At 37.9% G+C, this 18,678-nt stretch overlaps 1 protein-coding gene across 1 annotated transcript in view; it reads left to right on the forward strand.

The window, feature by feature from the left end:
- EPHA6 (EPH receptor A6) overlaps positions 1–18,678 on the forward strand; it is a 1,087,270-nt gene that overhangs the window by 683,958 nt on the left and 384,634 nt on the right. The window lies entirely within an intron of this gene.

Consider the following 18,678-nt stretch of genomic DNA (forward strand, 5'->3'; position numbering starts at 1 on the left):
GAGACTTTGAAGTTTTAAAATGAAGTAAATGGGTTTTTAAAAAAAAGCATTAAAGAATCTTTGAAGATCAATTTCCCAGCAGGATATTTGTCAAAGCAATTAGGACCCACCCTGACTTGAGCATACCCAGTAGTGCTCAATTGATGTGCTCTTTCAGATAACTAAAGCATTTTTAACTTTAGTGATCTGCACTAGTCCTATGGTCTACCACCTGATGGCTCGTACAGAGATGGATCAACAATTCAGTCATGTACAAAAAATGACTTTGTGAGGACAAAACCAGTCAAATATCCTATAACTTTCAACCTTATGAAAACAAAACAAACAAGGAAACATTAACATTCTCAGCCAAGTGTACTATGTAGATGCAATTCAGGTTTGATTTTATTTGTATGTGTAGCTTTAGTTCTTGTATTCCTTGAGAAGGGATAAGGTAGTTTCTACATTCAGACAATAGTACTCATTGAGGTAAACAAAAAGTCATTTACTCTGTTCCTGAAGATTTAAAAGTTTGCTGAGACATGCATCTATTCAACCACACCCTTTAGCTAACAAGGAGTCATCTGGTTCAAAGGAAAGTGCCACATTAATTTTTGAGGTCCTAGGATACTATTGATGCTTTTAAGCAGTAATTTACTTAATAGCATGACCCAGAGGTAGGAGTTTATTCTATAGTTTTGAAAGATTAATTAGGACCTGCATGTATTGCTGTAGGGAATAAACTGTGGAATCATGAATATTTTTATAATCTTCTATTTCAAGTCATGTGAAAATTTGACTTCAATAGGGACACTGACATTGTATGTCCCTGAACAAGAAGTAATTAATTAGACTCCTGTCATGGGAATTATATCTATCTTCTGCCCAAACTGTGTTGAATATATTGGACTCATCCAGAAACATTGGAATAAGGGTATTACCCAAACTTGGTTAGTAACTGTTTTTAGGATTAAAATAATTAAAGTGCTAAATTCATAGTATTGACATGATTTGTTGAAAAATCATGCCCTGAAATGCCAATGTATTGGCATGAGTTTTAGTGTTTTTCAATTAATTAAGTACCAACAAATGGCACGAGGTTGGTTTATATTCACTATGTTAACATGATTTGGAGAATTCCGAGAAAGCATATTAGTCTGAACACATGTTTGAATTTTCCAAACTTTTCTTCTAGATTAGAATTCCCCAAAGTAGTACTATAGAAGATTGGTCTTATGACATGCTTTTCACTTAAGTTAAGAAAATGTACATACTAAATTGCTGCCTTTACTGCGTGAAAAGCGAAATAGCACATTAAAAGCTCTAATACTTTCTTCAGTACAGGAAGTGACTTGGCCTTTTCTCTTCTAATATTTCCAAAATGCACTTATCTCTAAAACCCTTTACCTGTGCAACATTTATTTAAACCCTAAACATAATTTTCTGGAAAACAGTTCTGAAGGTAGTAAAAGCATTTACCAGAGATTCAATTCTGAAAAATATCCTTTGGGATACCGCTCCCATACATGAAGAAACAAGTTGTTTTCTATATGCTTTTTCTATTTTTGGCAGGGTCAGAGGGCATAGTTCCCAGAGCTGAGATTTGAGCATACCAAATGCCCTCACTCCACCAACCATGTGTTTAATCACAGCCTTGTGCCACCATATATCATGAGAGCCTGTGCTAAGAGTCTCAGGACCCTCCTAACATCCCACTCATATGTAGTTCTTGCCTCCCAAAGTTATAGAATAACCCAGTGACAAAGTAATCTAGTCTTGGTTCAGAAGCTTAAAACAGTTCACAGTCCTTTTGACACTGTCCTTCTGACGCATGCCAACAACATGGCATTCATTCAGCAGAATACTTTTCAAGGGTTAATCTGATATTGTTTCCTGAAGTAGTATGCTAACATTCTGAGAATTTCTGAATATGGTATCATTTGACATTTTTCATTTTAGACAAAATAAGAGAAACAAGCCATTCTCTTTCTCTTTTGGGGGTATTAACAGAGGTTTTGCTTACCCTTGCATTTCTCAAACTTAAGTTGAAGATACACTATCTTCCTGACAGATTTAGCAACATCTTGAAGAAAGATTAAAAAACCAACTAAGTTCAGTAAGTACTGAATTATAAGTAATTATACACTGATAAGTGATTAAAACCATCTCCCTAGGACAAAATATAAACTTTAACATGTTTTTATAGTCCAATTCTGGCTCATTGCAAGCTACCAAATTAGGTTGCTGAACACAAAGTAAGGAAAAAGATGGGTACTGTACATTCTGGCAAGTTTATGAGAGCTGACTCCATCTCACTGTAGATTTCTAAATCCTATCAAAACCTAGCATTAGCTCTTACATAAACATAAAAATTAACATCTCTTAATGAGGAGGAAGTATTTGAGATGAGAATTCAAGAAGGAATTTTAAGAATTATATTCAAGGAGCTTCTTTTAATGTCTTTATTTTCTGTAAACACTTAACAAAAACATTGGAAAAGTCACATTTGAATCAAGTCACTCCCAATACAGTTATGAATCTCTACATCTTTTTCAAAAATCTCAATATTAGATTCATATGAAGTTTTCATATATCCTAATAATTTTAATAATACCTATCTAAATGTATACTTTCATCTCAAAAAATACATTTTTCACCAAAAGTCTGTAATAAAAGATCATGTGCACTTAGGCAGGAGATAAACTCCAAAGGGACAAACCATAATGAAACAAAAGAGATGAGATTTAGGCTCAGGTTTTTTTCAGAGATCCAGAGATCACTTTCTATAGATTTTTTGCTTTCTGGGTTGTATGCTGGATGGAGTTCTCTGCAACACCCCTGAATATCCTTTATTCAAATTTCCCTTATGCATTACAGAAAATTCCACATTAATAGGCATTTGCATATCAGCCTCTTTCTCTCTTGTGAGATAACAAAACCATCCACAACTATGCTAGTAGCATTGAGGCCATATTCATTGCATTGAAACTATTGGGAAGGAAACACTTTTCTTCTACCCTTTTATTTAAGTGATTCTGGACCTGTGAATTGAACTGATTAAAGACATATTAAAAGAGCAGATATTTTGATTAAGATATGTACACAGAAGTTCACAGAAAAATGTGACTCATAGGGTAGTTAGAATTTGGTTTTTATACCATTTCAACAAGGGAAGGGCAGGAGAAACTACCTTTATGGAAAAAACAAGTAACTTATATGAAATAAATACTTAGGAGAATAGAAGGCAGATAAGTTTTGTGACAATGTCTATTTAGATGATTATTTGTTTATGAGACAGAGCTCCCATCTAGTGGTTCACTCCCTATATGTCCTGGTGGCCAGAGCTGAGCTGAAACCAAAACTGGCAACTGGGAATACAATCCAGTTCTCCCATGTAGGTTGTAAGAACCCAATTACTTGAGTTACCTTTGCTGCCTTGACTGGAGCTGGAGTCAGGAGCCAGAGCTGCAAATTTATCTTAGGCATGGATTTGTATCCTGGCTGTGCTTACGATTCCAGCTTCTGGCTAATTGCACTGAGGGAGATAGCATGTAATAGTGTATGCACTTGCATCTCTGCCACCCATATGAGAAACTCCAATTGAGTTTTGGGCTCCTGGCCAGGCTCCTGGGTTTGGCTTGTTCCAACCCTAGCTGTTGCAGGCATTTGGAGAGAATAGAGTTTCTCTCTCTCTCTCTCTCTCTCTCTCTCTCTCTCTCTCCCTTTCAAATAAATGAAAATTTATAAAATTACTAAGAGCAATAGGACATACATGTGTACATTCAGGTCAATGCTCAAAGTAGTTAAACAGTTTATGGAAAAGGCATTAGCCATATATAAGAGTGCCAGCTGTCATCCCACTCCTGATAATTTACCCAAAGGAAATGAAATCAGCATATGAAGGAGTTATTTGTACCCCTATGTTTATAGCAGCTCAGTTTACAATACCTAAAATATGGAATCAAATATCTGTCAACTGACAACTGCAGAAAGAAAATGTAGTATATATACACTTTGGAATGCTATGCAGCCATTAAAAAGATTGAAATCCTGTCTTTTGCAACAAAATGGATTCAACTGTAGACAATCATGCTTGGTGAAAAAAAAGACATCATGCTAAGTCCCAAAAAGATATCATGCTTAGTCCCAAAAAGACAAATTTCTTGTGTTTTCTCTGATATGAGGTAGTTAATATACAATATAGAAAAGTATAAGAATGGGGGCTGGCACGGTGGCTCAGTAGGTTAATCCTCTGCCTGCAGGGCCAGCATTCCATATGGGCACTGGTTCTGGTCCAAGCTGCTCCTCTTCCAATCCAGCTCTCTGCTACGGCTTGAGGAAGCAGTGGAAAATGGCTCTCCCACAAGGGGGCCCTGCACCCATGTGGGAGACCGGAGGGAGATCCTGGCTTCTGGCTTCGAATTGGCACAGCTCCGGCTGTTGCGGCCATTTGAGGAGTGATACAGTGGACGGAATACCTTTCTCTCTGTCTCTCCCTCTTGCTGTCTGTAACTCTACCTCTCAAATAAATGAATAAAATCTTTAAAAAAGTATAACAATAAAGCTTACATTTTATGATTTGGTTATTTTTGTTAGCCCTTCTGTATACCCTGTGGAACAGTGACCTTGCTACTTTTTATTGTTGAACATTATGATTAGTGGTACATTAAACCGTGTTATTATACAGTAATTTGAAAATATTTTATTGCAAAAATTAAAGTAAAAAAAGGAAAAAGGGGGGATTAAGAGAGGGAGATGGTGGGGGGGAAGTATGATTATCTTCTTAGAATTGTATCTGTGAAGTACCTGAAATCTATTCTCTTTAAATTAATGAAACATTTTTTTAAAAGTGTACCAGCAGTAAACCATTAATATGACCATGATGTTATATGGTAGTTATGTGTCAGCATTGCACATGACATGCTTTTTTAATATTTATTTATTTGAAATTCAGAGCTACAGAGAGAAAGGGAAAGACAGAGAGACGGAGCAATCTTCCATCCACTGGACCTAGCCAAAGCCTGGAGCCAAGAGCTTCCTCTGGATCTCTCATGTGATGGCAGGGACCCAAACACTTGGTCCACCTTCTGCTATATTTCTGAGGCATTAGCAGGGAGCTGGATCAGAAGTGGAGCAGCCAGGACAGGAACCAATGCCGTATGGGATGTGGGAATCGCAGGCAGCAGTTTTAAATGCTACCCCATAACTCTGGCCCCACGCATTTCAGATATTTATGTCTCCTTGTTTTCTGATCACTTTTCTGAACACTTGATGTAATGCAATTTCAATATTCAAATTTATATGTTGTTGAATTACAGTATTTATTTTTGAATTTTTATAATATTTTTGTATTTTTCTTTTTTGCCCATATTTTGAAATTTACTTATTCATTAAATACAAAGCTATTTTTAATTGTTTTTAAACATTTCTTAAAATACAGTGTACATGCTAAGATATGCACAAAATGTATAGATAAATGAGTTTTTGGTCCTGTGAATACACTCATAATCAGCATCCAAATTAAGAAAAACACATTATCTGTACCTCAATATTCCTCACTACTACCCCCTCTCCATTTTGTTTTTTTTTAATATGGAAAGAAGTGAAGATTATCAGTTTATAGCATGATTCAGTGAAGCAACACGTGTGTGTGCGTGTGTGTGTGTGTGTGTGTAAACTGCTACAAATAAAAGAAAAAACATGGTACTTGTATTTTGGAGTTTGGATTATTTCACTTAACGTTATGATCTCCAATTGCATCCATTTTGTTGCAAATTAAGAATTTCATTCCTTGTTATGGCTGAGTAATAATCTGCCATGTGCATATACCATATTTTATTTGTCTAATCGTCAATTGATGGGCTGCTAGATTCATTCCATGTCTTAGCAATTGTGAATTGAGTTGCTGTAAACATAGGAGTGCAGGTAACTCTTTCATATGCTGATTTCAGTTCCTTTAGGTATATTTACAGCAACAGCATAGCTGATATCTTTCAGTATCTGAGGCCAGTGCAACTTTTCACTATTCAGTCATCTTAGATCTTCTTCTTCATCTTTGTATTTTTCATACATACTATACAGGTAATCTGTTATGTTAATTCTAAGGAAACAAGTATTTCTTGGATACAAACTCACCTTGTAAATATGTAGCCTAAAAAGATTAAATTGAGCTTCATCCACTTGTTTTCTAGAAGTACAATTTAGAAAATAAACCCAAGGTTATATGCCATAACATGTCGCATCTTAAGTGAAATATAAAAATGTGGCAGAATTTGCAGTATCATTCCTTACTAGAAGATTTTATTTAAAAAAAAAATCTTTGTAATCCCATTAACTTCTGCAACAAATAAAAATCAATGCCATTTGACTTGATAGTAAAGTAGTCACAAACATCAAGAAAACAAGAGTAGCATATGTTCTGCCTGCCTTTGATGCATCTGTGAGAACATGAAGTAGAAATTATGAGCCAGCATCCAGTATGAGAAAAAACAAGCACCTTTTCCATGTGCAGTCAGTGATTTGTAAACTACAATTACTATCCAGAGAAAATGAGAGGAAAGCACAGGCTCAGCCAGGTGTTACTTTCCGTCAGTGATTTACTCTGCTATGTGATCAATGGTGAGAACAAAATCACCCATATCCTCAGGAAGCCATGAATGTTTCAAGGCAGCTGGGGCAGCACCTGGCTACTTGTCCTACACAAAACTGTTGCCATCAAGGATGAGTCAAGATTTATCCCTCTCAGTCTGAGCAAGAAACAATGCCAAGGAATCTGCCATTGCATTGCATTACTTTTTTTTAACTTTTATTTAGTAAATATAATTTTCCAAAGTACAGTTTATGGATTACATTGGCTTCCCTCCCACTCACACCCCTCTCATCTCCCGCTCCCTCTCCCATTCCATTCACATCAAGATTCATTTTCAATTATCTTTATATACAGAAGATTGATTTAGTATATATTAAGTAAAGATTTCATCAGTTTGCACCCACACAGAACTTAAAGTGTGAAATACTGATTGAGTACTAGTTATAGCATTAATTCACATTGGACAACACCTTAAGGACAGAGATCCCACATAAGGAGTAAGTACCCAGTGACTCCTGTTGTTGACTTAACAATTTGACACTCTTGTTTATGGCATCAGAAGTCTCCCTAGGCTCTAGTCATGAGTTGCCAAGGCTATGGAAGCCTCTTGAGTTTGCTGACTTCGATCTTACTTAGACAAGGTTATAGTCAAAGTGAAAGTTCTCTCCTCCCTTCAGAGAAAGATACCTCCTTCTTTGATGGCCCCATTCTTTCTACTGGGATCTCACTCGCAGAGGCCTTTCATTTAGGTCCTCTTTTTTTTTTTTTTTTTTTCCTGTCAGAGTGTCTTGGCTTTCCATGCCTAAAATACTCTCATGGGCTCTTCAGCCAGATCTGAGTGCCTTAAGGGCTGATTCTGAGGCCAGAGTGTTGTTTAGGACATCTGCCATTCTATGAGTCTGCTGTGTATCCCACTTCCCATGTTGGATTGTTCTCTCCCTTTTTTATTCTATCAGTTAGTATTCACAGACACTAGTCTTGTTTGTGTTATCTCTTTGACTCTTAGACCTATCTATCAGTGTGATCAATTTTGAATTGAAATTGATCACTTCTACTAGTGAGATGGCATTAGTGCAAGCCACCTTGATGGGATTGTATTGGAATCCCCTGGCACATTTCTAACTCCAACATTTTGGGCAAGTCAGCTTGAGCATGTCCCAAATTGTACATCTCCTCCCTCTCTTATTCCCACTCATATATTTAACAGAGATCACTTTTCAGTTAAATTTAAACACCTAAGAATAATTGTGTGTTAATTACAGAGTTTAACCAATAGTATTAAGTAGAACAAAAAAAATACTAAAAGGATAAAGTATTAAATTGTACATCAACAGTCAGGACAAGGGCTGATCACTTCACTGTTTCACATAGTGTCCCTTTCACTTAAACAGGTTTCCTTTTTTGTGGTTAGTTAGTTGTCACTGATCATGGAGAACATATGATATTTGTCCCTTTGGGACTGGCTTAATTCACTCAGCATGATGTTTTCCAGATTCCTCCACCTTGTTGTTAATGACCGGGTTTCATTGTTTTTGATTGCTGTATAGTATTCTGTGGAGTACATGTCCCATAATTTCTTTATCCAGTCTACTGTTGATGGGTACTTGGGTTGATTCCAGGTCTTAGGTATTGTGAATTGAGCTGAAATAAACATTAATGTGCAGACAGCTTTTTTGTTTGGCAATTTAATATCCTTTGGGTAACTACGACCCAACACCATCAAATTATTAGAGAACATTGGAGAAACACTGCAAGATATCAGCACCAGGAAAGACTTCTTGGAAAAGACCGCAGAAGCACAGGCAGTCAAAGCCAAAATTAACTATTGGGATTGCATCAAATTGAGAAGTTTCTGTACTACAAAAGAAATAGTCAAGAAAGTAAAGAGGCAACCAACAAAATGGGAAAAAAATATTTGCAAACTATGCTACAGATAAAGGATTAATAACCAAAATCTACAATGAGATCAAGAAACTCCACAACAACAAAACAAATGACCCACTCAAGAGATGGGCCAAGGACCTCAGTAGACATTTTTCAAAAGAGGAAATCCAAATGGCCAACAGACACATGAAAAAATGTTCAAGATCACTAGCAATCAGAGAAATGCAAATCAAAACTACAATGAGGTTTCACCTCACCCCAGTTAGAATGGCTCACATTCAGAAATCTACCAACAATAGATGCTGGCGAGGATGAGGGGAAAAAGGGACACTAACCCACTGTTGGTGGGAATGCAAACTGGTTAAGCCTCTATGGAAGTCAGTCTGGAGATTCCTCAGTAACCTGAATATAACCCTACCATACAACCCAGCCATCCCACTCCTTGGAATTTACCCAAAGGATATTAAATTGGCATTTCTTCTTTAATGAGAGAACAACAGCAGTTTTGAGGTCCCTTTACTGGGGAGTTGGCAAGAATGCTTGCATCATCTCTGAATCAATGTAACAGGATCATTCAACATTCCCTCAAGTGTCCAGCAAGCAATATTAGCAATTTGTCTTTTTTTGTATTGTTTATACAGGTTCCACTACCAAAAATAAATGAAAACATAAGCATGCAGCTTTTTAAAAATAGAAAGCCTTATACAGAATCTTAGGGCAAGTTAGAAATCTATGGAAGCCTACAGAATCTTAGGGCAGAGTGAAAATTTATATTGTCCAGCAGAATCTTACCAGTTAAAATTGCAATCAGGGGTGGGTGCTGAGGCTCAGTAGGTTAACCCTCCGACTGTGGTGCTGGCATCCCATTTGGGTGCCAGTTCGAGTCCCAGCTGCTCCTCTTCTGATCCAACTCTCTGCTATGGCCTAGGAAAGCAATAGAAGATGGCCCAGATGCTTGGGCCCCTGCACTCATGTGGGAGACCCAGAGGAAGCTCCTGGCTCCTGGTTTAAGATCAGCTGAGCTCTGGCTGTTGCAGCCATGCGGGGAGTAAACCAGCAGATGGAAGACCTTTCTCTCTGTTTCTCCCTCTCACTGTCTATAACTCTGCCTCTTAAATAAATAAATAATTTTTAAAAAAAGAATTTCAGTGGCAAGGTTGTTAAAATATGGCAAAGGAAAGTGAGATCACAGCTTCTGGGAGAGAGATGATACAAAGATGAAGTGCATGGACTTAGAATTATTGAAAAGGCAATGAGCCGGCACCGCGGCTCACTAGGCTAATCCTCAGCCTTGCGGTGCCGGCACACCGGGTTCTAGTCCCGGTCGGGGCACCGATCCTGTCCCGGTTGCCCCTCTTCCAGGCCAGCTCTCTGCTGTGGCCCGGGAGTGCAGTGGAGGATGGCCCAAGTCCTTGGGCCCTGCACCCGCATGGGAGACCAGGATAAGCACCTGGCTCCTGCCATCGGATCAGCGCGGTACGCCGGCCGCAGCGCGCCTACCGCCGTGGCCATTGGAGGGTGAACCAACGGCAAAGGAAGACCTTTCTCTCTCTCTCTCACTATCCACTCTGCCTGTCAAAAAAAAAAAAAAAAAAGAACAGTAGTACTGTCAACAAATACTCAAGTAACTCAACATATTTTCATTTTTGCTATCTTTTTTTAAAAATTTAAGATTTGATTTGAAACGCAGAGTGACAGATAGGGAGAGTCAGAGAGAAAAAGAGGTATTCTATTTGCTGGTTCAGTCCTCAAAAGGCCACAACAGCTGGATCTAGGCCAGGCTAAGGAGCCTGGAATTGCATCTGAGTCTGCCATGTGGGTGGCAAGGACTCAAAAACTTAGGGCAACGTTTGCTATTTCCACAGGCACATTAGCACGGAACTGAATCAGTAGTGGAGCAGCTACATTCAACCCAGCACTACAATAAGGGATACCTGCATTACATGTGGTGACTTAATCAACTACGCATCAATATCAGCCCCTGCTTTCACTTTCAATACAAATACTTTTTCAAATGAAACTACTCAGTAATGGGAAACATTTAAAATTTAAAAAATTAACTCAAGATGGATTTTAATAATATACAAATGAATTAGAACATACCATTTTTTAAAGATTTATTTAATTATATGAAAGGCACAGTTACAGAGGGGAAAGACAGAGATCTTTCATATATCTGTTCACTCCCCAAATGCCTGCAACAGCTAGGCTCTGACAGGGCCAGGCCGACACCACATAGGTGCCAGTGACCCAGATATTGGGGTCATCTGCTGCTGCTTTCCCAGGCACATTATCAGGAAGCTGTATCAGAAGAGGCACAGGTGGGACTCAAACCATTGCTTACATGGGATGCCAACATCGCAGGCGGTGGCTTAACCACTACACTATGACTTCATCCTCCATATTTGATACTTTTATCAACACTCTATGTTCAAACTTCTCATATTGAAATAAACATTTTTATGGCACTACTCTTCTATTACTATTTTCCTACTCTAATTCTACTTTTGTAAAATTGCAGTCATATGCATGGAATTTATAGAGCAATTGAACAGTACTCATACAGTGTCATAGATGATTTTTAGAACAAAATTATAGATGGGAGGACAGTTGCCTTATAACCCCTGAAATAAGTTTTAAACATTTTGAGTAAAATCTTACCTGTTGAGTTTGTGTGATACTATTTACTAGGTCATAAAGGAAACTCAGAACTTTATGCAATAATTGCTGGAATGCAGTTTGTAATTCTAAACTTCAGAGTCTAGAGTCTGTCCTTTACATGTTATCTAAGTGTGGCTAAGTCATGCCCAGTCTGAGCCTATTTTATCATCTTTAAAATGAGAACAACTATGCTTCCAAAGTCACTGTGTAAAGTAGGTGGGTTTCGCATGAGGAATCTGCAAAAAGTTCATTGAAAATGAGTACAAGGCCTGCGCCGTGGCTGGGTTCTAGTCCCAGTTGGGGTGCCGGATTCTATCCCGGTTGCCCCTCTTCCAGGCCAGCTCTCTGCTATGGCCCGGGAAGGCAGTGGAGGATGGCCCAAGTCCTGGGGCCCTGCACCCGCGTGGGAGACCAGGAGAGGCACCTGGCTCCTGGCTTTGGATCAGCGTGATGTGCCGGCGGTAGCGGCCATTGGAGTGTGAACCAACGGCAAAAAGGAAGACCTTTCTCTCTGTCTCTCTCTCTCTCTCTCACTATCCACTCTGCCTGTCCAAAAAAAAAAAAAAAAATGAGTACAATAGGAAACCTGCTTTGATTTTTAAATTTTGCACCAAAGCAAATTTGTTTTAAATATTTATTTTATTTATTTGAAAGGTAGAGTTACAGGGAGGAATAGAGACAGAGAGGGAGAGAGGTCTTCAGTCTGCTGGTTCACTCCCTAAATGGCCACAATGACTGGGGCTGGGCCAGGCCAAAGCCAGGAGCTTCTTCTGGGTCTTCCATCGTGATTGCAGGGATCTCAAAGGCTTTGGGCCATCCTTTGCAGCTTTCCCAGGCGCATTAGCAGGGAGCTGGATCAGAAGTGGAGCAGCCAGGACTTTAACCTGCTGTGCCACAGCACCAGCCCCACAAAATTTCTTTTAATTCTGTTTTTGCAAGGACTTTTCAAAGTTCCTTCATGTGTGAAGGAGGAGTGAAGGTCAAGAAAGCAAGTCACTGTGTTTTTGTATATTCTGTAAGGAGGAATTGTAAATGTTTCGGATAAAGACAGTCAATTGCTGGATGTCATCAGGCGTACAGTAAATGTTCTCAGAGTTCAGACATCAAAATCAATTCCATCTGAAGTGATCAAAGTCTTAAGGTTGTGTGGTCTTCTGTCTTAAGGGAGAAAAGGTAATTGCTCCTATTTTACCTCATTCTATGAATGGAAGTCTTTAAATGGGAATCTTCTAAAATGCCCAGTGTTATGCACGTGTTGTTTCGCAGCCCCAAAGTATAACTGAAATTTTCTTTTCTGTTTATGTACCGTAGGAGTCCAAAAACTGAATTTTTTCTTAAGATGTCCAGAAAGCAAATCTATAAAACTTAGAAGTATAATGTTATTTTCAAAATCACCTGGATTTAAAATCTTTTGAGGTTAATGATCTTTCTGCTAGCTTTTACAGCAATTCTGTACCATCATATAAATTGAAAGATAACAAAAATATAGAGCAAGACTAAAAATTAGTGACTCCCTCCAAAAACTACATGTATTATTTTATGAGCTAGAGCCCACATATGTGTGTATGTATGTATATGTATTTGTGCTTATGTTTAATTTTTTGAAAATTATTAACTTTTGAAATCATATTTTGGAACCAATATTCAGAGTATCACATGAGCAAATATTAGGTATAGCTAGGCTTTTTATAATAAAATCATATTCCTTTCATTTATCCACTTATTTTTTTTTTACATTTTGGGTTAATGTAGTGTCTGTACGTTTTGATGCAGTACAGTACAATATTTCTTTTTTTTTAACTTTTATTTAATGAATATAAATTTCCAAAGTACAGCTTATGGATTACAATGGCTTCCCCCCCATAACTTCCCTCCCACCCGCAACCCTCCCCTTTCCCGCTCCCTCTCCCCTTCCATTCACATCAAGATTCATTTTCAATTCTCTTTATATACAGAAGATCAGTTCAGTATATATTAAGCAAAGATTTCAACAGTTTGCCCCACAATATTTCAACACTTAGACACAGAATAAGCCGATCTTACCAAGCAATAGGCCTTTCCATTTCCTTATCTTTTGTGTTTGGAGCCTATCAGATCCTCTCTTCCAGTTCTTTATATAGTAAATAATAAACTATTGTGAGCTATGGTCATCTCACTGTATTACAGGACCCCAGGAAATTCAGTCACTCTTTGTTATTTCAGGGAATATTTTCCAGGTTCTCTTCTCCTCTCTCACAGAGTGAAATCTGCAGATGCTCAAGTCCTTTATTTAAAATGGCATAGTTCATGCAGACAACCAGGCACATCCTCCCTTATACTTTGATTAATGTCTGGATTACTTCTAATGCCTAATACAGCATAACTGCTCTCTCTCTCTCTATAGATAGATAGATAGATAGATAGATAGATAGATAGATAGATAGATACAGTTTTTCTTATATGTTGTTAAGGAAATAATGACAAGGAAAATAATTTGCACATGTTCAATATACACACAATTGCATTCCAAATATTTTTCACCATTAAATATTTGCATGTAGGGATGTGAAACTCATGGATTTAGAGGGCCAGCTGGATTTTCACCAAAAATTACAGATGGGGCGGTTGTTGTCTGAATTCCCTGTCAGAGTGCTGGCTAAGTGTCACCTGCTCTACTTCCAATCCTGTTTCTTGCTAATGGAGCTAGAAAGGCAGTGGATGGGGATGGTGGCCCAAGTACTTAGGTCCATGACAACCATTTGGGATACCAAAATGGAATTCCTAGCTTCTAGGTTTGGCCTGGCTATGCTCTGGCTACTGCAGGCATATTGAAATTGAACCAGCAACTGGAAGAGACTCTGTCTCTCCCTGTCTCTTTGTCACCCCTGCCTTTCAAATAAATAAATCTTACCAACAAAAATTATTCATAATAATTTACTAACTTAAAAATAAGTATGTATTGGATAATTACAAAATTTGTTCTGCTGTTGTTACATATAGTTTTACTAGGCTGACATGGTAAATCATTATTAATAATTTGGTGCTACCCTATTCACACACATATGAATATAACCATATATATAATTTGGGAGTATTCCTGTTTATCAAAAAAAGTAATAATGCAATGATGGCATATATTGTTTTAGAACTTATTGTGCTGTTTTACATATCACATTTGTTTTGCCATGCTTGTATCATTTTATAAGGTGTATGGATTTTTTTTTTTTTTTTGACAGGCAGAGTAGACAGTGAGAGAGAGAGACAGAAAGATCTTCCTTTGCCGTTGGTTCACCCTCCAATGGCCACCGCGGGTGGCGCGCTGCGGCTGGCGCACCGCGCTGATCCGATGGCAGGAGCCAGGTGCTTATCCTGGTCTCCCATGGGGTGCAGGGCCCAAGCACTTGGGCCATCCTCCACTGCACTCCCTGGCCACAGCAGAGAGCTGGCCTGGAAGAGGGGCAGCCGGGAAAGAACCGGCGCCCTGACCAGGACTAGAACCCGATGTGCCGGCGCTGCAAGGCTGAGGATTAGCCTAGTGAGCCGCGGCGCCAGCCGGTGTATGGATTTTTTTAAAATATCTATAAACAGGACTTTTTATGTGTCTAAAAGTTTTTAAAATACCATAATAAATTTTGTTGTAAAATATTATCCACTCAAACTGCAATATTTTAAATATTTATATTTCTGCAAGTTTCATTATTTTGAGCTTCTTCGTTTCCACAATATTAATTAAAATGATTTTAGTCATTTACTTATAAATAACTTCTCTGACTATTCTAAGAAAATATTTTGCTCTTTCCAATACTGTTTAAAGTAGGTCATTTTTTGTATTTTTGTATGATACAAAATTTTTTGAAGAACAAACCAAGTTCCAGAAATTACAACTATATTCATATATGTCTAGGATATTTTCAAATCTATTTTTATAATTTTATGTATAATTTATGTAATTGTGCAGTTAAAATAATAGTATTTTTGACTGAAAAGATTACTAGAAAATAATGTTCTTGATTTTAATATGATGACATATTATAGAAAAAGAATTTGTTTAAAGATGGAAGGGACTAATTGTTGCCTTTTTCCCTCTGTGTCCAGGCCAACTTTCTGAAATTTGAGGGACTAATCTATGTTAAATTCCTAGAACATTCTAGTAGAACAAATATACCTTTGACTGGAACTTGAGAGATAATAATAAGGTCAGCAGAATCTCAGACCGGTCTAATTTTAGAATACGTTTTTCCCCTTATGTTTCAAAGAAGCTCGTTTCATAGCATCTGTCATATAAACAGTTTCACAAACACCTCTGGAATTAAATAATAGTCAGTAGAAGTCTCTGGTGTGAATTACTGAAAACAGCAGCATAAAGACAAGCTTAACAGTGAGCCTATTAAATCAGCCAGTCATAAGATCAACAAAAGAGAAATTAAAGAGGCACAGATTTTGCTGAAAGAGTTTAAAAAATAACTCATCAGGTTTTATTCCAAGTAATTAAGTGCTGACAGTGCTGTCTCATTCTGACTCACCAGTCATAAAGTGAGTTTTCAGTGTGACCTCCACAGGTGGTGAGAGTTTTCTTGCAGATGTTTCCACACATTTTTTCACTTATGTCTTGTCAAGCATCACACTGACATTGTAGAAAGTAGTGGGAAAGGTGAAGAAGTGAATGTTTCACAATGTTAATATTTTCTTGAGAAAGATCTTTTGAAATTCAAAAGTAAAGCCTTTCTAAAAATAAAAAATCAGAATGTAATTAGCTTTGGGTGAAAAATGGAAAAAAAATAAGATCATCTGTTGCCTATAGTACAAATTGATACAATCAGAAAGAGGAAAATATCTCACTTTTCTGATTTAAAAAAAAAAGGTAGAGAGAAACCTCGGATTACAGATTGAGGAAAATTCATACGCCCAGAGTTCCTAAACCATATAAAAAGAAACAGGTTGAATACTTTTAAAAAAGTAATAAACATGTAAAATGAGCTAGATTATTAAATAGATATCTATGTATTACTGCTTGAGGAGCCTGTTATTCAAAACTTAACCCACTTTCCCCAGTTGAACCACAAATGAATCCAAAATTAAGTTCTTTAAAAATTTAATCTAAGCCAGCGCCGTGGCTCAATAGGCTAATCCTCCACCTGCGGCACCGGCACACCGGGTTCTAGTCCCGGTCAGGGTGCTGTATTCTGTCCCAGTTGCTCCTCTTCTAGTCCAGCTCTCTGCTGTGGCCTGGGAGTGCCGTAAAGGATGGCCCAAGTGCTTGGGCCCTGCACCCGCATGGGAGACCAGGAGAAGCACCTGGCTCCTGGCTTCGGATCAGCGTGATGCGCTGGCCGCAGTGGCCATTGGGGGGTGAACCAATGGCAAAGAAAGACCTTTCTCTCTCTCTCTCTCTCTCTCACTGTCCACTCTGCCAGTCAAAAATAAAAATAAATAAATAAATAAAAATTTAATCTCAGATATGAAAAAAAGAGAAGCTAGGAAGAGCATAAAAGTACTTACTTGGCTACATATATGTCTCTAGTATATATTTCAAACTCATAATCAGGTTTTAACCACATGTTAAAAACAGATAACAACATGTATTATAATTATACTCTGATTATAGGGAGAACACATAACAAAAGCACAAGAGTCAGATATCAGGCTGTATTAATATAATTTAAGTTCAGAAATATTCCTAAAACAAGATACATATCAGAAATATTGTGTGGCTTGATCTCCAGTTCCAAAATCATGTCAATCTACATGATAAATAGTATCAAAATAGTACAAATTTCTCAAGTAAAATTGGGCCTCTTTCCTAAGCATACACAGGACGTGACATTATGTTGTTTTCTTGCTTTACACTTATACCCATTGGTTCACTAGCAAAAACATGGAAAAACTCATATGTCCTTAAAATTGTGTTCTGATGTGTACTTTTTGGTCTATATTTGCCTTTTTTAATTTACTTTGATGGTTATGAGGGCATTGAACTTTATATTTCAATATGTTGTTGATTGGATTTCCTTTAAAGCACACAAATAGTCTTTCTTAAAGAAGCACAGGGGAGAAAGGAAAAGGAAAAAAGAGATACAGTAAAAAGCACAGAAAAAAGTATATGAAGAAACAAGAAAGGAGAGAAGGAAAGGGAAAGAACAAAGGAGGAGAAAGAAGGGGGGAAGGGAGAGAAGAAAAAAGGATGCTTCATGAGAAAAGGTAAAAGAACTAATTATATTTATGTTAAATATGAGACCTGGGACCTACCTTCAGAGTATAGGAAGACAATGACTCCAATAGGAACTTCTTAATAACTAAAGATTTATAAAAACAAATAGAGAGTTTTTCCAAGTAGTGACTCTTTAATTCAACTGCGAAAGCAGAACGTGGTTAATTAAGTGCTAAATGTCTTCTAAGATCTGTCCCAATAATAAGAGTCTACTATTGGCCGACACCTCGGCTCAATAGGCTAATCCTCCACCTAGCGGTGCCAGCACACCAGGTTCTAGTCCTGGTCAGGGCGCCGGAATCTGTCCCGGTTGCCCCTCTTCCAGGCCAGTTCTCTGCTATGGCCCGGGAGTGCAGTGGAGGATGGCCCAGTTGCTTGGGCCCTGAACCCCATGGGAGACCAGGATAAGCACCTGGCTCCTGCCTTCAGATCAGCGCGGTGCGCTGGCTGCGGCGGCCATTGGAGGGTGAACCAGCAGCAAGGGAAGACATTTCTCTCTGTCTCTCTCTCTCATTGTCCACTCTGCCTGTCAAAAAAAAAAAGAGTCTATTATTTAGCATTCACTATTAAAACTTATATTGTGGGAACCTGCATTGTGGTGCAGTGGGTTGAGCCACCACCTGTGACATGAGCATCCCATATGAGCAACAGTTGCAGTCCTGACAGCTTCATTTCTGATCCAGAACCCTGATAATGTGCTTGGGAAAGCAGCAGAAGACAACCCAATCGCTCATGTGGGAGACCCAGATAGAGTTCCTGACTCCTGGCTTAACCCTGCCCAGCCTTGGCCTTTGCAGTCCTTTAGGGAGTAAACCAGCAGTTGGAAGATTCTCTCTGTCTCTCTCTCTCTCTCACCCACCCACCCACACATACACTGTATCTCTGCCTCTCAAATAAAAAAAATTGAACATATGATATTTGTAATAATCCACATTATGATTTTGAATGGCTGTACTAGAAAAAAAACTTAAAGACACATTTGCAGATAAAAAGGATATTTGTGGCATTGTCATTACTTGCTTCTAGTTTGAAGCATATATTTTAATTTTGAAATATTACAATGCTAAATTAGATTTAGTTTTAAGAGGAAATGCAGAACAAATATTAATTTTCCAATTGCTATTTGAGATAATGTTAAAATTCAAAATTATATCTCCTCAATAAACAACTGCTCAAGTCTTTTGCACTTTAGCTTCCTTATCTTGAAAAATGGAAAGATGAAGACAATCTCTACCCCACAGATTGAGATTAAAATAAGGGAAAGTACTTGATATATAGAAAATTTTGAGAAAAATGATTAAATTTTAATTAAAAGCTAAATAGTTGAACAGTTTACTCTTCTATCATCTCCACATAAGCATAAAAACATAATACTCAT

The sequence above is a fragment of the Lepus europaeus genome, chromosome 2 (assembly GCF_033115175.1).
Source record: "Lepus europaeus isolate LE1 chromosome 2, mLepTim1.pri, whole genome shotgun sequence".
Lineage (NCBI taxonomy): Eukaryota > Metazoa > Chordata > Mammalia > Lagomorpha > Leporidae > Lepus > Lepus europaeus.